The following is a 12094-nucleotide window of genomic DNA, read 5'->3' as shown; positions in this document are numbered from 1 at the left end:
AATCTGCCCTTTGAGTAACTCAAAGCAGCTGATTCGGGATGTCACTTATACCTGCAACGTCTGTTCACCTTTGCCATACAAGTGTAACAATCACAGGGGTGGCATCCCCTCACCTTTGCCTTATTCCATCAGGTAGGAGAAGTTGAGGGTCCTGCCCAGTTTCCAAACAAGGGCAGCACAAGGGTGTAGACACTTGGGACAGGATCATGGGTCATCTCAGAATCCTACCTCTGCCCTCATTCATAGTGAGAACCGATAATGGCCTTTGTGAAGATGCTTTCGTGATAACGACCAATTCAATGGAATTTATTTTTTTCTCCTCTCTTCTTGACAACTTCAGGGAAGTTTCTTTGTCTTTAAATAACATTTATTGAGATCCCACTTTCTCCTTTTAAAGATAACATCTTTCTCAAACACAGCCTTATTGTTAAAATATTTGTGGGTACTTGGGGGTCTCAGTTGGTTGAGTATCTGCCTTTGGCTCAGGTCTTGATCCGGGGGTCTTGGGATCGAGTCCCGCATCAGGCTACCTGCTCAGTGGGGAGTCTGCTTCTCCCTCTCCCTCTGCTGCCTCGATGCTCCTGCTCTCTCTCTCTGTCACTCGCTCTCTTTCTCTCTGAAATAAATAAATAAGATCTTAAAAACTAAAATATTTGTGAGGGCCCCTGACTATATGAGAAACGTAGTAAAGGGCTCTGATGCCTGCCTGGTCCCTCTTTCCTGAGGGACTCAATCTCGACAGGTTTTCCTACTCAAAGCAAAAGAGGGAGGCTCAGGTTAAGCACGGGAAGGTGGGGTGCCTGCAAAGTGGGAGGCCGACTTCTCTCCGCACTCAGTGTCCGCTCAGCTGTGGTCCTAGCCGAGGGCAGAGCGCTGGGCAGAAACGGGCTGGGGTGAACAGCATCCCCTCTGCACTCCGTGCTCCCGAGAGCAAGGGTGGGGGGGGGGCGGAGATGGTGCCCTGGAGCTCGCTCAGACAGAGAACTTGGGGGTTTCACCTCTGAGGGTCACTGAGCTGTGTTGGGGGTGCGGCAAGATGCCACCAGCTGGAATCAGGCACAGGATGTGGACCTGACTGAGTCCCACGGGACAGGGCAGCTTCTGCTCCCTGCTCCTGGCCCCAACACCAGTGGGGGCGAGAGAGGGGAGAGAGGGACTGGACCCCAGCATCCCATAACCCGCTCTCCGCCACTGGAGCCATGCTGGGGAGAGGGCTCCGAATGGAACATTCCTTTGCTTATGCCACAAACTGTTGAGTGCATAGCTTGTGTTCGAGTGTATGGTATGGTTTAAACAGAGACGTTTTGGGGACATCTGGGTGGTTCAGTGGTTGGGTGTCTGCCTTGGGCTCAGGGTGTGATCCGGGGTCCTGGGATCTATCCTGCATCAGGCTCCCTGTGGGGAGCCTGCTTCTCCCTCTGCCTGTGTCTCTGCCTCTCTCTGTGTGTCTCTCATGAATAAATAAATAAATAAATAAGAGTCATTTTGAACAGAAAGGGACAGTCTTATTTATAAGTTTATATTTAATAGAAGAAATTGCTACACTTAGAGCAGAATACTTCCACAAAGGTTGCTGGGTGGAGGGGGAGGCAGGATCCATCACCCTTGCCCGACCAGGGAAGTCCCTCCCGACACTTGTCCCTTATCTTCAGCGTTTTCCGAGCATCTCAGTCATGCACGTGGTGTGCTGTTTCCTGATCACGCGGTTCCAGGTGTCAGGACAGGCTTCTTGCCGGGAAGCAGGATTTGGGTCTTTCTACCCCTCAAGCACCCCCTGCTTGCTTCCCAACCCACCCCACCCCCTTCCGGTTATAGATCACTAGTCAGTGTTTCCAACACGAAATTGTAGGTGGACTGGGCCACAGGGTGAACAAACGAGGACATCCCTTACTTTCTGTCCTCTCTGTCTTTCCTGGGGTTACTGGCAACCGTTTTCCTCGTTGGTTTAGTTTCCTCGTGTGTGTGTGTGTGTGTGTGTGTGCACGTGTGTGTGGGTTTCAAACATACTAATTGACCTTCAGCTTTTCAGTTACCCGAGGTCCCTCTCTATGCAGATATATCCATCGTTCAATAGATTTTATCTTCCCGAAGACATTCTAGGACTTTCTGAGCGGGCTGCTCCCTTCACCTGCTGCCCGGCATCGGCCCTGAGCTCAGACAGGTCCGAGTTCCAAGGATCGCCTCCTCCACCAGGTACTCTCTGGATAGCCTCCCCCGCCCCGGGGCTGGCACCTCTGCAGGCCTAGGCGCTTGCCCGGCGGGGTGGCCCAGATGCTCGTCCCGGAGGGGTCTGGGCTCCTGGCCCCACGTCCTCCGCGGGCCGGGGCTGTGGTCCTTGCCCACGTATAGGGACAGCCGGGCGTGCGAGCACCCCTACGGCACCTCTAGAAGGCGGCCGGTTACCCCTGTGCTGGGGGCTGCTGTGGTCAGGACATCGGCTCACGCAGGCCTGCTGTGCCCTCTGCCCTAGCACGTGGCCCTCACTGGGACACATCTGTCCCCTGTGGTGGGTGCTACACCCCGCGGCCCTGCAGCTCGGTGCTCTGGCCACGCGGTCCTCCGTGTCTCACGGCCAGGTGCTCCGTTCCTACCCGCAGCGGGCAGCGTGCCAGGAGCCTTCCGGGCTATTTCTCCATAGAGGACACAATCTTGATCTAAAGCTTCGAGGTCTTCATTGTGACTCTCCCGTTGGGGCTCACCAGAGATGTCCCAACGCATCTTTCTCTCTTTCTAGTCACCATGGAATTTTCTTGACCCGCTTGCCCTGCAACCTGGACCTGCTGCAGCGTCCCTTCTGGCGCTGGGCCTCTTCCATGCTGCCCGCTGAGGGGCACAGCAGCAGCCCCGGGTGCTGAGCCCTCCGCCCCAGCTGTATGCTTCGCCCTCCCTGATCCTAGTGCCAGAGTAGGGCAGGGGTGGGGACGGTGGTGGCGGCGGCACAGGCGCTGTAGCACTGGCTGCAAATGGCCCCTCTCTTTCCATAGCAGACCCGTGTCCCCATGTTGGGTTCAGTCCTGGTTCAGGCTGTGATGTTGGGGGCAGACCTGAGGAGGGTGGGCATTGGCATATGAGGCACCAGCCTCCTCTGGGGCCTCCGTCTGTCCTTCTAGCAAGAGTGAGCTTGTGTCTTCTGAGAAGGGGGCAACACCTACAGGCCCATATGGTCCCGGGGAGTGTGAGAGTCAAGGCTCTTCAGTGCATTGACCTGCCTTGCGATGGAAAGAGACCAACTGAGAGACCAGAGAGAGCCAGAAAGCCAGAGAAGACAAAGGGAACAGAGGCCCAGCCAGCCCAGGTCCCAGCGTCCCAGCTGTGCCATCCCCAGCCTGCAGCAGAGGCGAGCCATTCGGCGAGCCCTGCCCGGAGCCCTGGCGCCAGGAGCCTGCGTTGTCAGTCCCAGCCACTACGTGTTGAGGTGGCTTGTTAGGCCGCACTACGTACCTGGAAATCACTCCCGTCAAGGAGCACAGGATCTTGGGGGGCGTGGGGGAAAATGTGCTCCAAACCCAGTAAGTCGGAGAAGTCCAGACTGTGATCAGGGCCACGGCAGAAACGGGGTGTGACTGAGTGGCCAGTGTGGGGGGGGGGGGTTGTGGAAGCTACTTCGCTACGGTGGCTGCGGGCAGGGGCTTCCTGGAGGGGTGCGTTCAGGCTGTCAACAGAAGGCTGTCACAGAGAGCTTACCACAAACCTGCTCCGGCCCGCCGAACCCTCAGGACACCGGTGAGGAAGGGGTCAATGTTCCTCCTGCTTTACTCAGAGAACCGAGTGACCTGCCCCACCTCACACAGCTCCTCAGGGGCCAGATTCGAAGCCCCAGGCTCCTGGCCTAGTGACAGTTTGGTGATGGGGACAGGATGGGCTCAGGCAACAGACCAGAGCCACAGAGGGTGCCATCGGCCTGCAGGTGGGGTGGGTCGGACACTGGAGAGAATGGTTTGCTTTACCAGAATCTGGTGCTGCAGGCTTTTGTGAGGTGCCTGGGGCCCCCCAGAGGATGTGGGGGGAGAAGGAGTTGTCGATGTTGCCAGGAAGCTTGTCTAGGTGCACAGGTGAGCTAGACCAGGTGTACAGGTGAGCCAGACCAGGTGCACAGGTGAGCTAGACCAGGTGCACAGGTGAGCTAGACCAGGTGTACAGGTGAGCCAGACCAGGTGCACAGGTGAGCTAGACCAGGTGCACAGGTAACCTCGACCAGGTTCACAGGTGAGCTAGACCAGGTGCACAGGTGAGCTAGACTGGACCCGCCTCTCAACGCCCAGGTCCCCAGCCCTGTGATCTCTGCCCAGTGATGGAGGAACAGATCAACCCCTAGTCAGCCAGCCAGGTGACCACTTTTCCAGCGGTGCTTTGAACACTTACTGGCTGGTGAGTGTGGGGCGGCAGTGTCCACAAGGGACCCGGTAGAGAACCATATAATCACCAGCTGCGGGGGCATGTTTTGAGAGCAGGAAACGGCACCTGACAGGAGAGTCAGGGAAACCCTCATTGAGCAGCTGTGCTGAGCCAGAGTTTGGGGAGATGGGCTGAGGTTTCCGGGCAGCTGGCAGAGCTTGGGCCTTCCCTGGTGGTCCACACCCTCCCTGAGCCTCAGTTTCCCCACCGAAAGGATGGGCTAGTGGAACCTGAAGATATTGGAATATGCTGCTGGCCTTTTAGAATTGTTTAAAAATGATTTTCCGAAACTCAGAAGGGCACAATTGACTCACAGAACTTCAATAATTGCATTTAAATTGCTTTGTACCAGATCTCAGCTCAGGAACACCCGGCCTGTTTTGTGGGTTACAATTCTCCAGGGTCCTTGTCTCAGCCTGAGAAATTGTCAGCCAGAGAATAATCCAGCTGGAGGCATAAATTAGGGGAAGGAGTTGCCATAGGCCACTGTGGAAACTAGTTAGCAGGTCCCGCACCCTGGGGCAGGATGGGGCAGGCCATCCCGAAGGGCTGGAGCCCTCAGGCACAGGCCGAGGCCGCAGACCACAGGTGGAATTTCTTCTTCACCAGAGAGCCTGAGCACAGCACTTACGGCCTTTCAACTGATTGGACCAGGCCCACCCAGAGCATCCAGGATGGTCTCTCTTCTGTAAAGTCATCTGATTAGGGACTGTAATCACCTCTACAAAGTAGCTTAGCAGCAACACCAAAATGGGTGTCTGATTGTACCATGGAGACTAGTCTGGCCAAGGTGACATATCCAATCCCTGCCTTTCACAGGTTTCCTTTGAAGATATCCCCCCAAATCCTGGGAGACTGGAGGTGATGAGAAAGAGATATAAATATATTTATCCATTGACAGGTAAGTATCTGTATGTGGATAATATATTTGTGTAAAATCTCTCCTGAGCCAGATGGGCCCGTTGACTCTCCTTCCTTTGGAAATTGGTTCTGCACAAAGGATTGAGATGTAATTTATATGCTTCCGTAAATGACAAGGGTTTGTCCGTATAATTAGCAATAATGATAAATAAAAATAAAATGTGGGCTTATCCATGGCCAATTATACATAATACAGAGTAATTCCACCTGTAGGGATCATAAACCACTGAGCGTGTGTGGGCTCCTGTCACCGGGAACTGCGCGAAATGACAGCTGACTATATAAAAATGGGTCACACATCATGTTTGAATGATGTATCCCTGGGGCGCAGGGGGCTGGGGAAGCCAGGTGTCTGAGGAGGAGAGAGGCCTGCACCCCAGTTCTCCCTCCCCTCCCCCTGGGTGGTGGGGTGCTGGGGCAGCTCCTCCGCGGGCCGAGCAGGTTGCTGAATATTCTCTGGGCATGTTCTCACTTCACCCCCTGGGCGAGTATCTCATGTGGACCGGGCCACTGAGGCTGGCGGTGACGCGGGCACGCGTCCAAGGCCACGGCGCCGGCGAGGCACAGCACAGAGACTTGGCAGGTGCTCTCCGCCAGCCGTGTCAATTATGATTCTGCTAATGAAGGTAATGTCAGCGGGCATTTACCGAGCGCTGTCCCGGTGTCAGGGACTCTTCCAGCACTTGCTCGTCGGCCCTTAGGAGATACAACCAGCACTCTCATTGTAGAGGGGAGGAAGCTGAAGGTCAGAGAGCCAAAGTCGTTTGTCCCAAGGGTCCCGGTGAGTGAGGCTGGAGCGAGGAGTGGCACTCAGCTCAGTGGAGACCCCCGCACCCCAACCCTGTGCCAGGGAGAGGAGGATTCAGAAGGGACTGGATGTTCAGTGACTTGATGGAAAGGCAGGGATGTTGCGCTCCAGGTTTTGGGCTCTCCGTGAGCATCCTCGGCAGTTGGAATGTTTTTTTTTTTTTGTTTTGTTTTTTGCTGCCTGTACACATCCTTCCAAACCATTGCTAGGTTCTGAATTGCAGACTATGAAAACAGAGGCCGTCACCAGGCTTTTGGAAAGATGCTGGCTTAAGGCTAATTGCTTCACACGCATCATTAGCTCCTTTAATCCTCCCAACACCCCGCCTGGTAGAAACCACCGTGATCCTCTCTATGTGGCAGACGAAGAAACCGAGGGTCAGGGAAGTCCACTAATGTCCCCCAAGTGGCATAGATGGTAGTAAGAAGCCTTGTGGCGCTGAAGCAGGTGGGCCTGCCTGCAGAGGCCACCGAGAGGCTGCGGGGCCTGGAGTCAGGAGTCGGGGCGGGGGGCCACAGCTGGGGCGCAGACCGCGGTGAGGCGAGCAAGGCACTCGCTTGGGGCAAACATTTAAGGCGATGCCAGAAACAGTAATCAAGACAAATGATATTTTAATGCAATTTTAAAAAGATCAAAATTAATGCAAAAAACCCATGAACAAAAACATCAAAGCTTTAAATAAAGACGGATAAGTCACCGCTCTGCACCGAGCCGCCTTGGAGCCCCAGGCAAAGGGAAAAATCAGTAATACCGATCCTGTCTTCATTTAAAATGTTGATGTTTTTGTTCATCATGGATACGTCTGCAATGATCTTGAATTTTAGAATGTGACTTATCTTGAACACTTTTATTTTTTATTTTTATTTTTTTTAACTTGAACACTTTGGTTGGGTTTTTTGGTGCCTCTTTAAATTTTGCTCTCCATTTCATTCCACTCTCTGTCTTGGGGGTGCTGGGGGGGCGGTGTGGGCATTTCCAGGGACCCCCCCACCCCCGGGCACCGTGCACGCAGGCGCCACCCGCCTCTCCACGCCTGTCCTTGCCAGTGTGGGGCGGCCCAGCACCGGGACCCCCAGGTCAGCTCTCCTGGCCGGGGTCCCCCCTGCCCACTGTCCTTTCAGGTGTGGGCAGGCCCAGAGGGCATCCTCCGCAGAGAGGCCCTGGTGCCTCCCTCCTGCAACCCCAAGTGTGCCCAGCAGGGGGCGGCGTGGGCACGCGCATCCCCAGCCCAAGGCCGGGGCGGGGGTAGGGTAGGGGTGGGGGTGGGGGTGCAGCAGGGGAGGGCTTGGGGCGCAGGGCTGTTCCTTCCCACTCGTGCTGCTTTTCCCACGTCTTGCAAACAGCAGGACCAAGTGACCAACGGCAGGGCCGCACTCCCCTCCACCTGGAACTCGAGGAAGTTTGCACGTTCACACCTACAAACACGCATGAGTGTTTGCTATGTGTCCTCTCGTGAGCCCCCGCGGGGTAGATGTGCACCCCCTGGTTCAGCAGAGGGTCCCCCCCCGGACAAGGGGGAGCAGGGGCTGCAGACTAGTCTCCCCTGCTCCAGGCCTGGGTGTGTCCACCCTGCCGCCCTGGCCCTGAACAGCGGCCCCCACCCCTGAGGGGTTCGCAGAGCTGAGAGCTGTCACCCCCACATTGGCCTGGCCTGTTGCATGGAGGTGGAGGGCCGAGGCTGGCCAGCCCTTTGCTACCCTGCCCCCCACCCCCCAGCACAGACCCAAGCAAGGTGGGCTTGAGCCCCAGGGGCCCAGGGCAGCGGTTGGCCTTGATAACACCTCCCCTGTCCCACCATTGCCCCCACCAGCAATGGCACTTATTGGTGCACTTATTGAGCACTTACTGTATGCCAGGCATCATGGAAAGGGCTTTGTGGCATTTGAATCCTTAGAGTGGCCCCATTTTATGGATGAGGAAGGGGGACCAGGGTCACAGGGCCGCTAGGATTCAGTCCACTGGCCTTAGCTCTTCGACTGGGTGACAGAGGGGAGACATGGCAGACACAAGAGGAGGTGAAGGAATGAATGCATGCGTCCCGGCCGGTCCCTTTGGACACCTCTAGGAAGTGTGACGTCATGGATGAGGGGCGTCCCCTCCAGAAGGCGAGGGTGTGCTGCTCCTCCAAGGAGTCCCGCCCTCAGGGACACAGTCATTACTGACGTTTATGTCACGGCGACCATGTGCCGTCCCCACAGTAACCCCGGGAGGTGGGTATTACTGTTTTTATTAGCATTCTCATTTCCCCAGAAAATTGAGGGCCAGAGAGGTTAAGTAAATTGCTAAAGGTCACACAGCACAGAAGAGTGGACCAGGATTCTAGACTCTGCATTTGGCCCCAGAGCCAGCTCCTGACCTCCAAGGGATGCCACGCCTCCTGCCCCCCTGCCCCCTGCCCTCGAATGGGATGCCAGCATGGTCTGTGCAAAATGTAGACATTTCTAGAACTAGTGAAGAAGAGTCAGCACCTTTGAGGTCCTCAGGGAAGGTGGTATCCTCCAAAGAATGTGCTCAGGGGTCAGCAGACCTGGGTGTGTGGGGCCCCACGGCTCCACTCCTGCCTCTGCAGGCTCAGAGGGGGACACTGAGGCACAGAGAGGCCAAGGGCCTGCCCACAGCCGACCACCAAGGAGGCAGCCCTCCTGCACTCACTCCCTGTGGACTTTGTCCCTGTCGCTGGTCCCACCAATGAGCGGACCAGGGCTGACCTTTGAGGTGCTCCCGGGGTGGCGGGGGCACAGGTCCCGTGTCTCTGGTCTCCTCGGACCCCACTGTCCCCTGCCGGGCTCTCCGCTGGCCGCTTGTCCCACCTCCAGACACCATCACCCCCCACACACTTGGCCAAATTCGTGGCTTGATGCTGACCTTCTCGGGGTCCTTCCCAGATGCCCCCGCACTAGTTAGGCCCCTCACCTCTCCCGCCTCCAAGTGCTGGCCGGAGTTTGCTGTGCTCCCTTCGGGTCTGTGGCTGTGGCCTGAGCCCTGATCACCAGGCCGCCAGCCACGAGGGGCCACGGCACTCGGCCTTGCTCGGAGCGGGGCGGGGGCGTCCTGGGGGCGCGGCCGGGCGCAGGTGTGTCAGGGACAGAGTGCACAGGGGAAGGGGTGGGCCAGGCGTGCGCTCCAGCTGGGGGGTCGCAGGGCGGCTGGCAGAGGAGCCCGGAGCCCTCGGCTGTGGCTGCTGTTCCTTTTCTCGCTGAACAAAACGTGATAAGGAAGTTCCCAGAGTCCTGAGATCGAGTCCCACATCGGGCTCCCTGCAGGGAGCCTGCTTCTCCCTCTGCCAATCTCTCTGTCTCTCTCTCTGGGTCTCTCATGAATAAATTAATAAAAACTTAAAAAAAAAAACTTAAAAAAAAAAAAAAAAGGAAGGAGCCCTTGGCTTTTGCTCCCCAGGGAACGTGGATACTCTCTGGTCACTTGCCTGTCCTAGCCCACATCTAGCAGGGCAGCTTTTCTTCTTCTGACAGGTGGGGCCCTGATGCCTTGTCTGCCCCGGGGGTCCCGGACGCCTCCCCGCCCTGGGCTGGGGTCCTTGGCACACACAGCGGGTGGTGAGCCTCCCGACTGCAGGCGGACGAGCTGGCAGGTGAGGGCTGCTCTGTCGTGGAGCCAGGAGGAGAGCCCGGCTGGGGAGGGTCGTGGGGCCTCACCTGGCCGTGGGGCATTGGCTCCTCCAGGTGCAGGAGACCCCAGGTAGCAAGAGAAGTTTCTGGGCCCAGGAGCCTCCTGGTCCTCCCACGGTGAGGATGGGGGCCTGAGCATCCCCCACTGGGCCTTCCCCAGGTGGGAAGAAGGGGGTGCCTGGAACCCAGAGGGTGGAGGTCTGGCTGGTGGTCTGGGTGGTGACCCGGGGCCTGTGCTGGCTGCGGAGCCCAGAAGGGGAGGGGTGGGGGAGGGAAGCAGGGGAATGGCAGGGGCCTGCTGGGCTTTCTGTGGGTGTCTGGCTGGTGACCTTTTGGAGGAATGGATTCAGAAGTGACTGCTATTTGTCGAGGCCCCCGTTCAGAGCCATCCTCGGCGTTAAATGTCAGGCCCCCACCGTCACCCAGGAAGCGGGAAGTGCATCCCGGCGGGATTCAGGCTGGCTGAGACCTGACAGGCTCAGAGCCCTCAGAAAACAAGCGGGTGGCCTCCTGCTTTATTGGAATATTAATTTGCGATGCATCCTCTGAGTGTTCTTTTCTTTCTATCCTTCCCAGAAGGTAGCAGGACTTTGTTCCCGACCTCCTTTGGGATTTTGGGGCAAGGGGCAGGGAGCAGAGTCGGCTTAATGATAACCCGGCTCTGGTTTTTATTTTTGAAAGGTGGGGTCTCCTTGGAGGGGGCGTGGCCGGGGTGACGAGAGCCGGGGAGGGGTTTTTCAGGGCTGGGGAGCCCCGGACCCAGCCCTTGCCGGCCCCGGGGCAGGTGATAGAATCCCGGCTGGCGTGAGCTGGACTCTGGGTGCTGGGCCCTGTTAACTCCGGGCCCCCGGATCCCATATTCGGCCGTTGCCCTCGGGGATGCTAAGGTCTGTGTAGTCGATGGCCAGGGTCCAGGGCCAAGTCATCACTGAAGCAGGCTCACCCCCCTGCTGGGGCCTGTGGGCAAGCCCCTTAGGGGCTGGGACTGGGATGGGAACGGTCCTGGCCCGTCTTTCCCTGACTTCCTCGCTTGCCCTTCTCTGGATCACCAGCTCCTAGTGCTTTGGGGGGACCTTGCTTAAGATGGGTTCCTGTCAGGGACAAGGCCTGCGATGCTCCGGGTAGGTGAGCTCATCCTCGGTCCCAGCGCTGGGACAGCTCCGAGCTCACCAGCCTCACTGCCAGCACGAAGGATCCGGAGCCACCGGGTGCACACGGTGCATCATTGCGCTCAGACAGCCCCAGGCCACCTGTCCCTGTGGGGACCCACGTCACCCGACTTGGTGTTGAAGGTGGGGCTTGAGGCCAGGCCAGCCCCAGCTAGTGGCCAAGGGGGCAGTGCAAGGTGGCCAAACAGGGGCGATGATTCCACCTGGACAAATGCTAATTGGAATTGTCCTCAGTGGGGGTGGTGGTGGCTGGTACTGGGGGTGCGTGGCCGGTGTACCACGTGCTGTGTGTCAGCCCCTCCCAGCGCTCCCAGGGGTGACAGGACCAAGTGGCCACCAGAAGGCAGCTCATCCGAGGACCCAGAGCCGGGATGTGACCTCGTGCGATCTGGTTCCAGGTTCGTGGCCCAGCGCACACCTCTGCTGCTTCGGGGGGGCTGTTTCTTTCCCAGGAAATCCCATCCTCCCCTCCTGCTGGAAGTTCAAAGGAAGAAAAGAAGAAAACAAATCAGCCCCTCTTGTCCCCTGCCCCCTCCTCCCTCCCTCCACTCTGCCTCTGTCCCTCTAGCCTCCTGTCCTTTGCATGTCTCTCTCTGTCTGCTTCTGTCTCTTGTTCTGTCCTGCCCCGTCTCTTTCTGTCTCTGTTTCTCCCTCTTTGTCTCTCTCTATCTCCCTTTACTCCCTCCCCGCCCCCCCCGGGGGGTGCTGGAGGTGGGGCTGTACTTGGGCTCTGTCCCACTTCAGGGACTTGACCTCTTCTATTTTGAGGGGAAGGCCCAGGCGTAATTAGCTAATAGAATCTCCTGCCTGCTGACAAATGGAAATAGGGTCTCGGGAGCGGATGCTGTAGGACCCATTCAAAGGGCCAGGGGTGCTGGGCCTGGGCCGGGGGTGCTGAGGGCTCTGGCCATGGCCATGGGTCTTCACAGACCCCTGGGCTTCCTCAGAGGTGTCTGTGAGTCCAGGGAGGGGAGGTGGGGTCCAGCAGCTTCTCTAAGGATTCAGGAACAGACCATTAGTGCATTTGGATTCTCTCCAAAAGGTTTAGAGAAGGGTTTGCCCTCTGCAAGCCCGTGGCTTTCTCCTGCTCCCGGGCCTGAGAACAGTTCGGTCTGGGTTGTTGTCTGTTTTCTTTCCGGAGCTGTCTGTGTCGCCGAGCTGGGTGGGTCTGCAGT

This window comes from Canis lupus, chromosome 24 (assembly GCF_003254725.2).
Source record: "Canis lupus dingo isolate Sandy chromosome 24, ASM325472v2, whole genome shotgun sequence".
Classification (NCBI taxonomy): Eukaryota; Metazoa; Chordata; class Mammalia; order Carnivora; family Canidae; genus Canis; species Canis lupus.
The sequence above is the reverse complement of the archived record's forward strand: the minus strand, read 5'-3'. Positions refer to the sequence as shown.